This window comes from Myotis nattereri (assembly GCF_964212035.1).
Source record: "Myotis nattereri genome assembly, chromosome: 14".
Lineage (NCBI taxonomy): Eukaryota > Metazoa > Chordata > Mammalia > Chiroptera > Vespertilionidae > Myotis > Myotis nattereri.
This window is the reverse complement of record NC_138089.1, coordinates 50,080,464-50,100,317: the sequence shown is the minus strand read 5'-3', so window position 1 is coordinate 50,100,317 and position 19,854 is coordinate 50,080,464. Positions and strand designations below refer to the sequence as shown.

Below are 19,854 nucleotides of genomic sequence, written 5' to 3'. Positions count from 1 at the left end.
CACTAGATATTATAAATGCTGTTAATTTTTTTCAATATCATAGCCAACATAAGACATTGCATGATTTGAATTTGCATTTGTTTGGTTGCCATAACAGCTGAGTTCGTCATAACTTCTTATTATTCAAATCACCCACTTTGTTATTAGGTTCATCTTTTCTTGACTCATAGCTCTTTCTTTACTAGAGATTAACATCCTATACCATGTATATTGTAACTATTTTCTCTAACCTGTCATTTACCCTTTGATTTTATATTATTTTTAAAATATTTCCATAATAATAAATAAACCTCAGCAATTTGGGTTCTGGAAACATAGTAGACTGAACTAACATATCCCTTCTATCTCCAATCAATACTACCACGTGTAAATCATAGATAACGGAGGAGGGGGATTAAATACATAGCTTAGATTAAAAGAAAGGAGAAATTCCTTAGAGTCAAAAACAAAAGGACAGGATAAAACCCTGTGCCAACATTACGACACTCCAGGGGCATATCAGACAAAACATAGCCCTGAAGGATCTTGTGTTTTTAACAGTTTCATAGGAATGGGAGATAAGGCTTTGAGTCAAAACAGAAATCACTCCCTAACACCAGACCATGGAAAAGCCCTTATCATCAAAATAAAGACTAGGAAAAAGTGTACCCACTGGCTCAGGAAAATATAGTAAGAAAGCTTGTCCTTACCTGGCACTCTGGGTAGGACAAAAAGTCTTCCCCCAGAAGAAAAAGACCATGGTCTTATATCAGACAGGGATGTAGAGTCCAAATTTAAAACTGGTATGGAGTGCAAATGCCCAAGTATAAATATAAACAATAACAAAAATTGTGAAGATGCTAAGCAAGAAAACGTCTCCAGGACACCGAGCTAAATCAAATGAAATGTACTTTGTAGCAACTCTTTCACTATCCAGCATCCATGAAACTCGCACAGAAAAAAAAGAGAAAAGCTCTACTGAAAATGAGTTCACATTCCAAAACCACAAATCACACTCACTACTCACTGTGACAGTGACCCGGTATACACAGCAAACAGGCATAACAGAGCTTGTGATAAGGAAAAATCTTAAAAGGCTCTTAGATGATTAAAATAAATAGATAAAAAGAAGAGATATAATAATGTGCAAAGAACAGAAAAACATGAAAAATTTTGGCAAATAAACTTTAAGAAATTAACATTTAACTGCCCAAGATAAACAACAGATAAAACATAGCTCAAAAGTTAATTAATCGGAGGAGAGAGGTGAAGAACTAAGAGACAAAGGTGGAAAATGTCAAATAGAACTTTTTAAAAGAATTGAAGCAAAGTAATGTTCTCAGAGATAATAAATGAGACTCTTCTAGAATTAATGAAAGACATAAATCTTAAGTTGAAGAATAATGAGCTTTAAAAATTTGATACATTTAAAAAACCCTATCCCCAGGCACGTATAGTGAAACTCCAGAAGAGCGAAGTTAAAAAAAAAAAAAAAAAAAAAGAGGCCTGAAGAAAAAAATAGATTATCTTCTCAACAGTGACAACAGAAGCAAGAACACAATAGACTAATACCTTTAAATGAGTAAAGTAGAATAAATATTAGAAATCTATATGATTCAAAGAGGAGGGGAAGTATTCATTTACAGACAAAAGCTGAGTAAGTAAAAATTCATATCACACCAAAAGTATCTATTAAAGGAAATGCAGGAAAAAGAAAACTGAACCTAAGGCAGGTTTGGGGTTCAGGACTCAAGGGTAAGCAGGGAATTAGGAAATATATGGATAAGTTATGCAAGTATAGAATGAAAAATAAAATTAATAATAATGACTTACTTAGAGGAATTAAAACAGGTAGAACTAAAATATAAAAAAGAAACATGGGTATGGAAAAGGGAAAGATCAAAATTAAAATGTTCTAAAATCCTTGAATTATTCAGGATAATGTTATTGTTGTAGTTGTTTTAATTAACTATGCATGTTACAAATTAAAATGTAACCAATAAAAGAATAGAAATAGAATGAATAAATTTCAAAAAACAGTTGAAGCTAAAAAGGGTAATAAAGAATATTTTATTAACCTAAGGGAAAGTAGGAAAGAAAAAAAGCAGAGAAAATGCCTAGTAAGTAGGAAACATAAAATAAGATGGTAGATATAATTTCAAAATATTCATAATCATATAAATGAATTAGATTTAATGTATTAATTTGAAGAAAAACAGAAATTCTCCAGATTAAATATTTATAAATCTGGCCATACGTGATTTACCAAAGATTCACCTGAAACATAATGACATATAAACGTTAAAAGTCCATGGATGAAAAAAGATATGCTGGGTATACCCTTCCAACTAAGAGCAAAAACAAACAAACAAAAACACACACAAAAAAAACCAGTAGCAACATAAATATCAGATTAAACAAAAAAAAATACAGATATAGAGATAGGTAACTATAGATGAAGATATAGATATAAGCAGAGATAGAGATAGAGGCAGAGATAAAGAGATAGAGTCACTATCTAGAGATAAAAAGGGAATTCACCAGTAAGAATAACTCACACTTATGGAGCACTTGCTATGTGTCAGACACTGTTCTATGAGCTTTTTTTAAAAAATATATTTTATTGATTTTTTACAGAGAGAAAGAGAGAGAGGGATAGAGTTAGAAACATCGATCAGCTGCCTCCTGCACACCTCCTACTGGGGATGTGCCCGCAACCAAGGTACATGCCCTTGACTGGAATCAACCTGGGACCTTTCAGTCCACAGGCCGACGCTCTATCCACTGAGCCAAACCGGTTAGGGCCTAAGAGCTTTTTATATACATATTAATACACTTAATCTTCACAAAGATCCCCAGGGCATAACCCATTCTACAGATGAGTAAACTGAATTACAGGGAATAAATGATTTTGCCAAGATTCGGAGCTAGCCAATGACATAGCCTGTGATTCAAACCCAGGCAGTCTGGTTCCAGTGTCTAAACTGTGCTTTTTTTTTTTTCCTAGCAGCACAGCTTCGAAATTGATGAAGCACACATGTACTAAATTGCAAAGAAAAATTAGCAAATCTACAATCATAATAGAAATTTTAATGTGCATGTCTCAGTATCTAATTAAGCAAATAAAAAATTAGTGAAGATATAGAACACTATTAAAATACTTAATCTAATGGCTCTATATAAAATGCCATTCACAACAATTAGAGAATACACATTTTTTACAAGCAGCATGAAACATTTATAAAAATAGATCACATGAAAAGGTTGCAAAGCAATTTGCTATGAATCCTAGAGAATGAATAGCATAGAAGCCATGATCACTGACTACAGTATAATTAAATTAGAAATTAGTAACAAAAAGATAACCTCAAATGGCCATATATTTAAAACTTTTATTTTTTTATTTTATTTTTTTATATTTTATTGATTTTTTTACAGAGAGGAAGGGAGAGACACAGAGAGTCAGAAACATCGATGAGAGAGAAACATCTATCAGCTGCCTCCTGCATATCTCCCACTGGGGATATGCCCGCAACCCAGGTACATGCCCTTGACCAGAATGGAACCTGGGACCTTTCAGTCCGCAGGCCGACGCTCTATCCACTGAGCCAAACCGGTTTCGGCCATATATTTAAAACTTTTAAAACACACCTTTAAGTATGTTTTGGGTCAAAGGACAATCATAATATACATACTAAAATCTTTAGAAAAAACAGTGACAAAAATATTGCATATCAAAAATTACAGAAGGTAAAGTAGTATGTAAAGGAAATTTCATAATCTTCTAAAGTGTATATTAGAAATGGGGGAAATTAAAAATTAATGAGCTTCAGTGCAACTAAAGACAGAAAAATAAAATAAAGATATAAAGAAGGGAGAAAATAATAAATAGGAACCAATAAAACAGAAAACTCTGGTTGCGTTGTTTCTAGAAGTTTTTATAAAATTAGTCCTGAGGAAGAGGTTACAAACCTCATCCAACACAAAGTTGGGAGATCAGGGGCCTCCTGTGTGATCTTTGGCAGGTTTCTTCAAAAAGGTGAATCTATCATCTTAAACTCATTCAGTAATAATATTAAGCATCACCTGGCAGGTGTGGTCAGTGATTGAGCCTGGACCTATGAACCAGAGGTCATGGTTCAATTCCTGGTCGGGGCACATGCCCAGGTTGCAGGCTCGATCCCCAGTGAGGGGCGTACATGAGGCAGCCAATCACTGATTCTCTCTCATCATTGATGTTTCTCTTTCCCTCTCTTTTTCTCTCTGAAATCAATAAAAAATATTTTTAAAAATAAGAAGAATCAAAATTGTAGGACTCTACAGAGATCCATAATTGGGCTTCCTGCCCCTTTCATTGTGAGGAAGCTCAAGTCAACACAAAACACTTCCACTAACGGGCTCTTCCCCTGCATGACTTAAACGTGTGTGCCTCTGCAGAGCTGCCCCCCCGCCAGCTGTCAGGACTGACCATGGGGTTAGAGAAGCCAGGTTCTTTGTACCCTGAATGCCACTTTCCCCGTGAGGCTCTCCCTTCATTATGGATGAGCTAATGTTAGAATGGAGCATGTGGAGGAGATCCAGAAGAATAAATCTGATCAATAATTTTCAGTTTCCTATCTCACACTAGAACAGGAAAGTCAGAAAAATTCTTTTGGGAAGAAGACTGTGTACTTGTTTTTGGAGGCAGTGCGGAGACTTAACTGCTTCAGGAAACATCTCCAGCGGGCCTGGGCCATGCTGAGTGGTCCTGACTATTCTGTCTATAAGTGGGGTCAGCTCATTGGGAATATTTGGCAGGGCCAAAGCCTTGGGCATACTCCCCACACTACACTGCCCTTTCCAGAAGCCCAGGACCGGCTGCTTCTTGGTGATGTGGGTCTTGGCTGAGAAAATAGAAGGTCCTCCCTTCCCCATTCCTTTTTCCTTTCTGCACTGGTCTCTCTCTTGCTGCCTGCCAGCTTTGCCAGCTCCCAAGGGAGGGCCCCTTATGTCCAGGGACAAGCTATCTCCTCTGAAATCAGCCAACTCAGCCAGAGAAATCCGGGTCCATGATTTCCTCACTCAAGGGAGAGAGGAGAGGACAAGAATAGCCCTTATAATTTCTTCTGCAATAAAAACCCGTAGGTCCCCATTTGCCTTCAATTCCCTCAATATCTCTTCAAAATGCTGGAAACGAACATGAAAGTGTTATTACAAGGCTCGGTCTCATGCCAAAAATAATTTAAGTGTGAAAACACAAAAGAAGAATGCTTCCCTGTGTCTCTATTATCTCCCTGGAGTCTCCCGCCAGCCTTCCTCTCTCTCCACCCCTTGTATTTCCAGGCGTATGTGGGGCAGCCAGAAGAGCTCCATATGCCACAGAGTCGTGTATTTTTTTTTAATGTTGGTCTTTAAGGGGCACCACTGCCAATGGCTCAGTCACATGGCAGGGATTTAATTACCTGTATGAAATACACTAAAGAAATGCATGTTGGGCTTTTCTTCTTTCCACAATTCCACTTCAATTTGTATTTTTCCCCTTCTAATTGAAATTAATTTCCCTTGCTGTTTTGTGTTACAAAACACCTGGATAGGGTTATTATTCTGTAAAGGTAATTATAAAATTAGAAGGCTAACCACGACTCGGATTTCCTAAATCACAGGTGGCAATGGTACCAAGTGCTGATGAAAGGGAAAATAATTCAGAAATTCAAGCTAAAAAATAAACTGCTGGCTAAATTCTCTTGCAAAGACACACCCACAGGCCTAGCAATGCCCCCAATCAGGTAATGCCTAAAGGCTTCCATCGTCAATGTGAGTGTGATGGACATAGTGGTACAATGTCCAGATCCCCTATAAGACTAACAGCACTTCCCAACCTGCTAAGGTGCTCCTGCCAGACTACCCTCAGCTGTCAGCCCCCTGTGACCATTGCCTTGCCCAAGGTCACACCTGCTCTGTGAGCAACTGGTTCCATTGGCTGATCCTCCTAGGCCTTCTCACTCCAACTTGGGACAACTCTGAAGGACCATCCCAGCTCAGAGCTCCCTGTGGAATCATCATTGAGGACTTCATTGAGATGGCATCACTGCCCAGATCCTCCCTCTGCCCAGTCCTGTCTCCTTCCCCCCCCTTCCACGGGTGTGGATCCCAAGAGTACTTCTTAAAAATCCTCCTTAACACTAAGTCAATCTCAGGGTTAGCTTCCCAGATAACCCAACCTCCACCAAAGAGAAAGTTGGATAAAAATTTAAAAATTGTTCTTACATTTACTGAGACGTCCAAGCAAGTGAACACTAACCCACTTATTTCATTGCTAAAAGTTTTGTAGACCCATTGGTACCAGCTCACTAATGGCTGCTCATGTTAGTATCAGATAAAACGGATGACAGCTCCAAGAAGTAATGAGGGAAAGAAGTTAATGGAAGCATGTACCAACAGCCTCAAAAACATTCACATTGTTGACCCAATAAATTACATTTTTATTTATGGATCATTATGCTTATAGCCCATCTAATACCCAAACTTACTGAAGGTGACTTACATTCAGCAAGTCAAACTACATAAATAAACAATGTATGGCAAAATTAAGACAATATAAATAAAGGCAGATGTTAGGTGAATCCCCAAAAAAGTGGCCATGGCCCAGCCAGTGTAGCTCAGTGGCTGAGTGTCAACCTATGAACCAGGAGGTCATGGTTTAATACCTGGTCGAGGTACATGCCAGGTTGAGGGCTCGATCCCCAGTAGAAGGTGAGCAGGAGGCAGTCGATCAATGATTCTCTCTCATCATTGATCAGCCAATGGAACCAGCTGCTCACAGAAGCAGGTTCTATCTCTTTCTCCCTTTCCCTTCCTCTCTGAAAGCTATAATTTTTTTTTTAAGTGTCCATGATGTCAAGCCAGATTAAGGCCTTTAGAGGCCCCCATCCCCTTATAGGCAATTCAGGCAAAAGCAATATTAGACCAAACACAAAACATACATCTGCATTGAAATTAAAATAGCTTTTTATCTAGATTCCCTGCTAGTAAAATTCTCCATGGGTATATTGAAAATGAAAAAGGATAGCAATTAATGTTTGGGGCACCTAACCATGAATTTGAACTGCCTATTGGGTAATCCAGACTGCTGATTACTGAGGATAAACTAATAATTTGACTTTGGGAAGAACTTTGGCTAGTTAAACACCACTGTATATTGTCAATAATAAACAAGGTGCCCGAGAAGAAGACAGGCTGGCCCTGGGACTGTGGTCTGCAAACAGGCCTGGCGAAGGGCATTGTGTGAGGTGGCAGAGGAGCGCTACAGAGGGCACCCTGTCCTGCCAGGTCCTAGAGCAGGCCCACTTCCCAGGAGGCTCAGAGCCACATTCCAAACACAGTTCAGAAAAGGTCATTTTAAAGGGCCCAGGCAAGTTGGGCCAAGCTCTGGTGATCCAGCCAGATCTGAGGATAAAATAGAGAAGGCCTAAAAGAGTGGAAGGCCTACATGTCTGTCTTAACCAGCTCAGGCTGCTATAACATAACAGCCTGAGCTGGTTGAACAATGGACATTTTTTTCTTATAGGTCTGAGAGCTGAGAGGTCTGAGATCAAAAAGCTGGCAGATTTGGTTCTTGGTGAGAGTCCCCTTCCTGGCTTGCAGATGACTGTCTTCTCACTGTACCTCACATGGGAGAGGAAGCGAGCTCTAGGGTCACTTCCTCTTCTTATAAGGGCACTAATTCCATCAGGGAACGCTACTCATGGCCTCATCTAATTGTAATCACCTCCCAAAGGCCCCGCCTCCAAAGACCATCATATTGGGAGTTAGGGCTTCAACATAAACATCAAGTCCATGACAATATCCTCCAAGCAATTCTCAGAAGGTTATAGTTTACACCACACCTTTGACCAGAGTAGGGCCGAAGAATTTCCAGTTACATTCTCTGGCACATAGCTGGAGAGCAAATGGTGTTTGTGAATTGACATCAGTTGACATGCAGGAGGGCTTGGAGTTTCCAAGAAGAGCCACCCAGTTAAGGAAAGACCCCATCTCTGCTTTGCACGGGGTCATGAGAACACCTGCAGGCAGGGCCAAAGTTCTCTTCAGAAGGAATTTGTCCAACACAAGGATGAATGAGCAATAAATGTCTTGACATATTTAGTCATGGAGTTCTATGTCACAGTGATTCTTTGTCTTTAAAAAACTTTTACAGGACTTGGGAAGTGGCTGCTCCAGGCGACTCCCTCCAGCCAGTGCTTGACATCGGTGGTGGCCCAGGTTAGACCTCAAGGCCCGTGGGGGCCGTGGCAGCAGAGCGTCCACAGGAAGCGCGGGTGTTCCACCATCGCTGTGGGGAACCTCTGGGTCCGGCATTGCAGCTTTTCAGCAGAGGCATGGCGTCGGCCACCACCAGCAAGAAGATCCAGGAGGAGGCCACCTGCTCCATCTGCCTGCCTGCGGCCACAGCTACTGCCAGGCCTGCCTGCTGGGCTTCATGGGCCTCCCCCTCCTTGCGGCTGAGCGGAGACCTTCTCCTGCCCCGGTGCCGGGCTCCCTTCCAGAGAGGCAGCCTGCAGCCCAACCAGCAGCTGGGCGTCCTCATCACCGCCCTCTGGAGCAGGAGCAGGAGAAGGAACAGGAGCAGGAGCAGGAGCAGGAGCAGGACCTGTCCTGCCAGGAGCACGGGGAGCGGCTGCACCTGTTCTGCGAGGACAAGGGCCAGCTCATCTGCTGGCGCTCGGAGGGCCACCCGCGGCACAAGGGCCACACCACTGCGCTCCTGGAGGACACGGGCCCCAGCTACAAGGAAAAGCTCCAGGAAGTGGTGGGGAAACTGAGGCAATTGGAAGAGGAATGCAAGAACCAGAAAGCATTCATGGCGAAGCAGACAGCCCAGTGGAATGAGACGATAAAGGCTCAGAGACAGAAAATCCAGGTGACCTTCCAGAACCTGCACAGCTTCCTGAGGGAGGAGGAGAGGTCGTACCTGTGGAGACTGGAGAGCGAGAAAGAGCACACTCTGCAGAGACAGAGGGACAGTGAGGCCAACCTGGGCCAGCAGGGCCAGGAGCTTGAGAGTCACACCCTGGAGCTGGAGGAGCGATGCCAGGGCTCCGCCCAGAAGGTGATGCAGGAGGTGAAGGGCGCCCTGAGCAGGAGCCAGGCTGTGCAGCTGGAGACGCCGGATATTCATTCCGATTGCGAGGTCCCTGAGCTCTACTTTGATCTGAGGAAACGGTTGAGGAGCCATCAGGGACCCTGCGAGGGTGACCTCCCTCTGTCTGTATTTGTTGGGGATTTCTTGAAACATCTGACAGAGCAACCTGGCAGTTTTGAAACTGACATGGAACAGTTTGCACAGACCCCGAGTGGCCGGGTCTCCACGGACGAGGCTTTGCAAGAACTTGTGGACCTCATCTATCAACAGGCCACGTCCATGCCAAAGTTCCATGCGTGGGAGCTCGCCTGTGTAGGTACCTGTCCTGTCACCTGACCATTAGCTCACAGAGGGGCAGCTTCTGCCAAGTGCTCCTTCGAAGATGTCAGACTGAATATGACCTTAGAGATCAAGCTGCCGAGGAGGATGAAGCAACTCGGAGACGATTCCATGGGCTCGTGCTCTTTTCAAGGAGAACTTTATCTTTCGCTGAAGATCAAAAGAGCAAAGGGACAGGTTCAAACAGCTATTCTTCAGCCTTTTCTTCGGGGGTTGCTGGACGCCATCTTTTCTAACCCTGTGGACGATAACCTAATTTGTGCAGTAAAATTCCTGAAGTTGACAGGGCCGGCATTGGAAGATGCCTGAAAGGGACAAGGAACAAAGGACATGGACGAAGTTATCCAGAGGATTGAAAATATCGCCCTGTACGTGGCCTGCAGTGAGGACATGAAGCGGATGCTCTTGAAGCTTGGAGAGCTCCGGTCAAGTAACTGGGGGAGAGTCCATGCCACCTCAACATTCAAGAGAAGCAACACCCGAAAATGATCCCAACTATTTTATGACAGAACCACCATTGGGTACAGCGGATGGTGTTCCTCTCACTGCAGCTGATCTCGATGACCATGATTCGTATCAGGAGTGACTTGAAGGCGGGAGAGGGAAGGACATATGTAAGACTTTCAATAATAAAGATTTATTTTTAAAAAAAACTTTTACAGTAGGAATTATGAATTGTTAAACAGATTTTTTAAAAAAAAAATGTTTAAAACATCAGTAAAGCACCTATAACCCAGAAATATCAAAAATTTAGCTCTAGGAATATATCCTTTAAAATATCATCCTAAATGTCATGAAATGATGTGCACAAAGACATTTTCTACATGTTCTTTATAATAATGATAACCTAGAAACAACTTGAATGACCCTCAGTAGAGGAATATTTAAGTAAAGTACTGCCACATAATGACTGGTAATCAAGAATAGTCAATAACAAATATCAATTACTAATTATGTTTTACTGTCTAGTAAAAAGGTTAAATGACAATTGCATGTACTGTAGACATAAAACTGTGTTTTTAAAGTTAACAAAAACCCACATACATAAAAAGTTACTAGAAGAATATACAGAAGAGTGATGATAATGTTTGGTAACAGCAATTGTACTGTTTTTATTTCTTTAATTTTTAAAACATTCTTCAACTTGTATTGTAAAAATACTTACATAATAAATTTGCCAGGAAAATACTTGTAAAACTAAAATAAGATGTGGAGAATACTGAACGTCCTGACAGATTCATAGAATTTCCAAAATGGACACGAGGCCAGAAATGGATCTACAGATTAATGAAGGTCAGCCCAATGCCTGCACAGGCCGCCAGCACGAGGAGAGAACCCACACCCAAGAGAGAGCTGACAAACTGGCAAGTAAGGGATCTTCCTTCCCAGGGAAACAACCCCAGGATTGAATCCGAACCTGGCTGGTACCTGCGTCCCATTTCATTCCCTCAATCAGTGTCTGAATTGAACCCACTGCTGCACTGCAGTCTCACCAAAACCTCTGTCCTTGGAAGACAGGGATGCAGTGACGATAGCAGAAGAGGTAAGAGATGAAAAGGCCAAGTCTCACTTTCCCTGTGTGAAATCTCACAGCAATTTCTGGAGTGGACGCACTACTGCCTTTCATTTTCCCTAGGGAGCCTGAAACAGGGGCCAAGTCCCCGTCCCTCCGGAAAACTAACCGCCTCCCAGCTACGGAGATATAGTTTCCAAAACAAAATCCAGAACCTGTGGGTTTGACTCTGGGAATGGAATATGTGAAGTTGGAGCTGTTCTGAATAAACAGAACTTACGCTTCACAGCAAATGGCCCTTCCTTATCCAGCGCTCAGAGTGCTTCCACAGAGTGCTACAAATCGAGAAATCCAGTAGCTGGATTTCTCCACACTCTTTAGATCATAAATGGACAAAAGAGTTTTCAATTACTTCTAGGTATGAAGACAACACCTAACGTAATATGGAGATGTCAAAATGGCAGTGCTTCTAAAACAATGGTTTGCATGGATGATGAGACAGACCATTTGAAATTAGAGTCGTGTAAGGAGATCCTAGCCAAGGGGTTGTGTTAGCCACAGCTGTCTCTGCAGAGCCATGTGCTGTGAAGGGAGAAAGAACTCAGAGAGTCCTGCAATGCCTCTTTGGGGCCGAATCTCTAAGACAATATGTATGTTATCAGGAGCATTTACCCCATAGGGCTCTACCTTTTACATCCAGGGTTCTCCTACAAACAAGCTGTTCCCCCCAAAAATTCCTCTCTTAACCACTATCTGAGAAGCCAGCTAAGGTGTGTGTTCCTATGACTCAGGCTTAGATCTTTCTTGGGAGAGAAATCCTGTGGCTAGGGCACCAGCTTAAGCTGTCACTAGCTCCTTCCTGGTAAGTCCCAAAGCTTCCTGATTCAAGTGCTGCAAAGAAGAAAGGAGGAGGTACAACCAGGACACCGACAGCCTCAGAGGGCTGTGGAGGGAGGATCACTGAGGAGACACAAAGGGTCTGAACCTCACCACCATGTTGCTGGGACCAGCTCTCCCCACCTCCCTCATCGCTACCAGGGAGGGGATGGCTAGGTCTGCATCCATCACCCTCCTCCGTGGAGGTTCCATGCTGCTTCCTTCCCACCCCACACATCTGGAGCAGGTCAGTGAAGATGAGTACAACCCCCCTTCCCAAAAAATAGTTTGGGTAGGACTGCAGTCTTTTCCAAAGTCCTATGATCATATTATCTCAGACAAGTCTGAGGACACAAATCAACTAAGCTGATATAAACTAAACTGTAAGGTCCTTGAGGGCAAGCCTCACACCTATTCACTCGCCACTGTCTGCCCAGTGCAGGCCTCGCAATGGGGAGGAGGGCCCCTCTCACCAGTTATTGGATGGAAGAATGAGCCCTCTTGGCCTTCAGGGTTGAGTTGAGCTTCCCTGTCCTCTGTGGTCCCTGCACACCCTCCGGAAGCTGCTGGTGTTGGAGAAAACAGCTGGTCCTTGCAGAACAGCAGTCTGTTTCTCCTCCCCCAAGGAGAGACCAAGTCTTCTTCTGGGGGTCACAGTAACTCAAGTACTGTAATGTGAAGCTACAGGGACAGGTTGATGGTACAGACCCCACCCCCAGCCCAAAATAGGACCTGCAGCCTCCAAAGACAGAGGTGGCCCCGCCACAGCCCACCTCTCAAGACCACCCCAGAAATGTCCCTGGGTCTGGTCTCCCACTGTCTCTAGAGCCTTCCCTGCAGCCACCAACCAGCACGCTGCCTACGCTCTGCAAAGTTTACTTACCAAGACTCTTCCCTTTTCTGTGCTTTCCCTATTTTCTATAATAGGCCTGCACAGGTTTTGTAATGGGAAAAGCCCACTCTGTTTCTAATTGTTTTAAATAAATTCAAGTCTTTTAAGGTGAAAGAGAAACTTTGCTCCAGTCTTACTGCTGCTCAAGGCTGTGAATCCGGGGAGTTTATTTTGGTGCTGTGAACACCCACTCCAAAGTCCCATATGGCCTGTGCATAAGCAAATGCATTCTACTTGTGTAAAGGGCTAGAGTTTCACTCTGCATTTCAAATATAAATATAGACTTGTCAGTTTTTTGGGGTGTTTTTTTTTGGGGGGGGGGGGAACAACCTACTCAGGATCCATGACACAAACCCTTCTTTTCCCCCAGATTTCAGCCCTTGGACATGGAAATCATTTTTTTTAAGGAACTGGCCATCTTTTATCTGAACTACTTCAGTCTTTCCTCGCAGAGCCACTTACAAATGTGTAAGCCACCCACGGTTTGCTCTCAGCTCTCTCCTTATGCACCCGTCTTCCTTATGATGCTCCCTTCGTTCTCACATTGGCACAACAGTGATCAAATGCCAACCACATGCCAGCCACTAGGCTAGGCTTGGGAATACAGCTAGGAACAAACAAACCAAAAACTTCCCTGCCCTGATAAAGCCCAGGTCAGAAAAAAAAAAAGGGGGGGGGGAATCTCCCAGGGATATTCAAACAGCACAGCAGGTGGCTGGGCAAGACTGGGTCTACCCAAGGGTTTGGGGAGCTGGAGGAATCCTAACCTAAAAAGCTGAGTCTGCAAGGCAGGAATTTCAGGGCCAGTGGCTTCCTGGGAATGGCACTGGGGACAGTGGGCCTCACACACATGCCAGGCTATCCCTCTAGGCCAGCCAAGCCCAGACTTACTCCCACCAAGCAAAGGCACCAAATTTTATTTTTAAAACCATTTACAATTTCTATTTCAAAGGCAATATCAAGCATCATGGGAAAACAGAATCTTGCTTGACTACTTAACACTAACTTTATAATTTAATTTTTACTTTATTAAATTACATGGGGGTGAGGAGAGAGCCATAAACATTTTCATTCTCAGTGCCTCCAAAACTACTCCTGATGTGGCCTTGGCCTCAGATCACTCTAGTTGTGAGTCACCTTCTGCTCTTAAATCTACAATTGACATACCCAAACACCGACACCAAAAACTTCCCTCTCCACCAGTCCAGACCACCTCCCAGTTTAAGCTTTGCCTTTGGTCTGGCCTGGGTGTCTGCAAGTCCACCAAAACTGAAATGAGGACTGCAGACCCGTCCCTCCTCCTCTAAGGAATGTATGGCCAGGTTGTTTTCACTTGCGTGCAAATCTCAAATAAGCAGCTTGCCTAGAATAAATGTGGCCTTTAAAATATACACATAGCCACACGATTGCTCTCAGACTCTCTGCCTCAGCCCCTCTTCCTCCTGCAAGCACCTTTCTCTCCTCCTGTTCTTCACACATGCTTCCTCCCCACTTCGTGCCACCCCCGCACCTGAGGCGCCACCCTGGGAGAGCAATCATCTGCCCACCCGCAGCTACTCTCCAATTTCTCTCTGTCCTGCTGCAGTTGAACTTCTCAAGCCTGTGGGCTGCCTTCCTGGAGTCACCACCCACTCCCTTCCCTCCTTACCTCCTGCACACTAACTGCCCACAAAAGCAAGGCCACCACTGTCTCTATAAAATCACCAATGGCCTCTTAGTCATGAAATCACAGCACCTTTACTCAATCTGTACTATCTCTCTGATCATTCTGCTGCTACCTCTAATAATGACAAGAGCTACCATTTATTGAGCTATTAAGATGGTCCAGGTGGTATGCTAAGCCCTTTGTGTTATTTACCTTATTTAATCTTCAACAATGCTATGAATGGCAGTTACAGAGGGCCCCTCCATTGAGAGGTGGGGTCTGTCTCCTTTCCTTTGACCAAGAGAATATAGCAGAAGTGCAGGGGTGCCAGCTTCAAGAACTCCGCCTTAACAGACCGGCAGCCTCTACAACACCTGCTCTTGGAACTCTGAATTGCCATGATGGAGAGAGCACACATCAAGAGGCCCCAAGACTTCCTGCAGAAGGGATGCCTGGCCAGCCCCAGGCCTTCAAGCCATCCCAACACAGGCCCCAGACCTTCTGAAGCAGAGACAAATTGTCCCCACCTGGCCCTGCCCAAATTGCAGATTCACAAATACAACGAATGAGTATGTCTTTCAAGTTGTGAGTAATAATAAGATGCAACATATGATAACAAGCAACAATAAATAACAAGCACAGGGATTATAACCACCATCCTTATCTTACAGCTGAGAAAATGGAGCCTCTAAGAGGTGTAGCTGCCCAAGGTGACACAGTTATAGTCCTCTCAACCACTCAACCCATCCCTGAATGAGGACTCTCCACTTTGAATCTTTCCCTCTTTCCAGCCATTCTTTTTTCTTCTCTGGTGTGCTGCATTATAGGGTAGTGATTTGGATGAAGATGAAGCAAGATAGTGCATGCAAAGTATTCAGCATGTCTGACGTGTAATAAGCAGTGAATGAAAGTTTTGCAAATAAACACTGTTCTCACCCCTTTTAAGCACATACTGTCACTTAGCAATCTGACTCTAGTAGCGATGTAGGAACCAGTTCAAGTGCCTCTGCTGACCACTATTGGGTAACCACCTCCAGTCCCATTCTCAGCTAGATCCCCACCCTCCACTGCCAACCACCCATGGAACAGATCTCCTGAAGATGGTCAGTTCTCAGTGCACAGACAAGAGACTCCAGGTTGAAGGCATCAGCCCCCATCCTAGTCAGACTCGAGCCCTCCCATCTGACCCATTTCTCTGCGTCACAGAACAAATCTCCCTGTTTTCATTCATAAAAAGAAGGCAAGTTGAGCTCTTACATCTTATCCAGCCCTGATATCCAGCCACCAGGTTCCTTTCATAGCTTCCTTTGTAAAATCTATCAGATAAGCCAGGGGTCGCTTATCTCAACTGTGTCCACTCAGATATCTGCAGTCAGCTTCTGGGGAGAGTTTTCTTGCTATTTGGTGGCCTTGTCTAAGAAATCCAGACTCACTCGGTTCTGTTCAGATCACTTCTCATTCTCCATCAAGCTGGCTCGGGCTTGATGACATTGGTAAAGGACGGGATGCCGAGAGAGGTGAGTGCAAAAGATCTTTTAAGGCTGACCTTCAAAACGAGCAACAGTCATTTCTACCAAATTCTATTGGCAAAGCAAATCTCAAGGTCAGCCCTGATTCAGAAGTGGGGAAATACACTTCATCTCTTGATGAGAAGAGTTACAAAGTCATTTTGTGCAGGACATAGACACACAGAGGGACTGATGATAGGGAGCGTATTTGCAATCTACCAGGGTGCCATATTTCTTCATTTTAAAGGTCTTCCACCATAAGAAAATAATCAAATCCAAAGGCCTGACTGCCCCTCTAGGAACCAACCCAATAGTTTGTTGTTTTTTAATTTGTTCTGTCCTGTACATAAAAGTTACTAGACTTCTCAGGGGACTTGTAAAACAACAACAAAAATTAGGAGTCACTGTTGTGTGTAGTGTGACCTCCTATGCAGGCAGGAACAAAATACACTGTAGTGGAACTAATGACTTCTTTAGGAAGTCACTTAGATATTTCAACCAAGACTATAATGTTCCACCTAGGAACAGTTTCCAAGTTCATATATTTTATGCATGCTTATTAAACATATTTTATTCATGTGCATATGTATAAGTAACCGTATTCAGCACAACAGTACAAATATACAATCATATAAACGCCAAAGGAATAAACAGAAAATCAATCTTTTGTACTAAACCTTGGCCAAAATAATTATTGATAAGATTCTGGAACAAAGAGGAATGCTTGGGTTCAAAATATGTTTTGTTGCTATAAAAATACCATTAACGTTGGCATATATAATAAACTATCCATTCCAGTTCCCAAACTGGGATAATCATTTTTCCAAAGAAACTATGCCTGCACACTAAGATTAGCAAGCCCAGCACAATGTCCATGTAAACATTCCAGAGAAAACTCTTTACCCGGTAGCCTCATCCTGAGTCACAGCATCATTATTTGGAGAAATACGCTATTAACTGTAAAAGGAAAAGACCATCATACATCTGAAATATGGAAGGAATGAAGTCTGCTTGGAGAAATGATTGGCTTTTGAACACAAACAGTATTAGAAGAATACATTCTATCTAGAAGGAAGAAAGTAGCCCAGAGAAGTAGAGAGAATAGTAGTATTTGCAGGCTGTCCTCCAATACAATGCTCAAAGTGCCCAAAATCAGAAGTCAGTTAAAATAGAGGAATGGAAGTTTGGGGAAAGACTTTAAAGTCATCTGCATTATCAAGAGCTAGCACCTGCTTGGATCCCTTCCACTAGCCTTCCTGGTAAGAACTGCCTCCTAAGTAAATCCTTCTTTACAAACATGAATTGAAATGATGGGGTGGTGATGTAATTTCAGTAATAACTCAATTTGTTCACATATATTGTTGGTTTTACTGTCCCTCTCCTACACTGATTCTGGTGCAGGGAATGAGACAGAAGCAAATGTGACCCAAGCAGAGATTTGAAAAGCACTTAAATGGAGCTTGTTCTCTTATTGTTCTTGGCTTCCTGCCACTACATGAATGAGCCCAGGCTAACCTACTAGAGTGAAAGGCACCCCATCCAATCATCCCAGTGTCCCAGCCAATAGCCAGACATGTAGAACCACACAGAACCAGCCAGGTCCCAGCTGACCCACCAACTGACCACAGACACATAAGCAAACGCAGTGAAGACCAGACTAGGTCAGAATAACAACTCTCCACAAAACTGTGAGCTAAAAAGTTTTTGGAGTCATTTGTTATGCAGCAAAGGCTAACTGATACAGATGGCTAAGTTATATAATAGACCAACCATGAGGGGACACCCACTATCCCACTGCCTGTGCAACTGAATAGAGCTAGGATAAAAGCCTGCTTGGGCATGGATTCTAGTTGAAGAGGACTGGGTTGATTCTCCACAAAAGCCCAGATGTGAGTCATAGCTCTTGGACACAGAAGCTTACCTGTGTTGCCTGGGGGTGGAGCTAAGGAATCACTTTAACCATGTCAGCCACACCAGGGATCTCCAGGGTGCATCTTTCTGTCCACACTGTCGGGGGCTGAAAGCAGTCTTCTTTAGTTGCCTAGAGAATTTGATTTTCCAACCATCCCTGGTCTGCAGTTCCCCGAGAGCAGGACCAACTCCATCCTATTCACCGGGCACACCACAGGAGCTCCCTCTTAACTCATGGTATCTGATGAGCTCGGCCTTGCTTTGCTTCTTTGCAGCTCACAACACAACTTTGATGGTGTTGTCAGTGTTTTGCCTCACCCTCCCCGCTGGGCATTTTCCTGCCACTTCTTCTCCTCCCCAAAATTCTACCTCTGCCAGGTGTATCAGGTATTAGAATGCCATACTCCTAAACTAGTCCTGGCTAAGAACCCATCGTCAGCATCCTCTTTCACCATGGAATTCGTTGTTGTCCTTTCCCAATTCTATTTGCCAAGTCCCCTTTCCCCACCCCTGAACTCCATCTACCTGGCCCTAATTTGATCTTGATTTCTGGTTGCTCTCTTTGGTGGCTGACTTAGTGTACTTGACCCTAAGCTGGTCCCTTCATCCTAATCAATCCAGCCAGAACCACTCCAGCAGGAAGCTCATAAGCATACTGACCCACAATACCACCCAACTTGTTTCATGTCATGCCACCAATAAAAAATGAAAACATTTGGCACTAGAGTAAATGAGAAGTTTAGTGGGTGGGTACATCTGTATGGGACTGGAGGAAAAATTATTACATTTATTTATTGCGTAAATTTAAGAAAGTTAAAACATAAAATGGCATGGAAGATAACAAGTGCGAATGTATATAAAACTTCCAAATAAAATACCTTTATAAATTTTAACAGGAAATTTGAAGTTGTTTCTATAAACAAGACTCAATTCCTGATCAAGGCAATTTAATAATAATCTTCTTAAATTCTTGATGGTCAACAATGATAAAAATATTCGCACAAGGTTTCATACAAATTCATAGAAGCATAAAAAAATGTAAAACTGTTTCTTACAATTATTCAAAAAAATGACATCGTTGAAATTATGTTTTAGGAATGTAAGATCACTCCCTTTTCTTTCACTGATAAATCTAAGTGGAAGTTTCTTGTGACAATGTGAATAGATTTCACATCCAGTTAAACATATTCATCTCAAACATAAAAGCTCTATTTGCGTCATGTGCTCACGTCATCAGAAGAGCCATTTGACAGCTTGGACTCCATCAAAAGTGCACATCAGCTACAAATAGGTAGAAGAGAATGATGCCTGTGGAGGCAGAGGGCCCTGCCTGGAGCTATACCCATCCATGGCAGCGCATGCTTGGACAGTGAACCACTGCCCCTCAGGCACCCAGAACACAAAGTCCTTAGCAGTTCCCTGAGCCCTTTGTCCACCATGGGCAGGAGAGCCCTGTCACCATGACCACTGGAGCTTCTTCAAGAAAGAGAGGGTGTGCCAGCAGATTCCACTATGCTCTGGCCCTCCCAGGACCCCAAAAGACCCCTAGAGGAGACTACTAATGACCAAGGGCAACCCACCCAGGGGCCGAAGTCAGTTCAGGCTCTCGGCCTGGCTCTCTTGAGAGCACCCTTAACATCCACAAAGGCACACTCAATTCCCAGGTAGGCCTACCCTAAGCCTCTGCTGTGGCCACCTTCACACAGGCCAATGGCCAACTTCTGGAAGCCCCTAGTCAAGTGATTGAGCATGTCTGAATCTCCATTTCCTAACCCTGAAGATGAGCTACATGATACCCATGTAGCAGACACTGTGTTTACGCCTTCCTTCTTCCCACTTCCCTTAAGTGGGAACCGTAGGATTCAAGCCTCCTCTATTAACATATTGACACTATTGATTTATCAAATTAGCATAGAGGTTAACAGCATAGACCTTGAACACAGACAGGTTTTGGTTTCAAATCCTAGCACCAGCATTAAATTAAGGATTTGACCTTGAAAAAACTACTTAATCTCTGCCCTTAGTTTTCTTGTCCATAAAATCAACATAATGATAGTTTCCACATATTGA

At 43.2% G+C, this 19,854-nt stretch overlaps 1 pseudogene across 1 annotated transcript; it reads left to right on the top strand.

Annotated features, from left to right (window-relative positions):
- Positions 1 to 8,336: 8,336 nt before the first annotated feature.
- LOC308529470 (E3 ubiquitin-protein ligase TRIM38-like) lies at positions 8,337 to 10,025 on the top strand (annotated as a pseudogene). Its single transcript has one exon. The product of its transcript is annotated as an E3 ubiquitin-protein ligase TRIM38-like (transcript).
- The last annotated feature ends 9,829 nt before the right edge of the window (positions 10,026 to 19,854 follow it).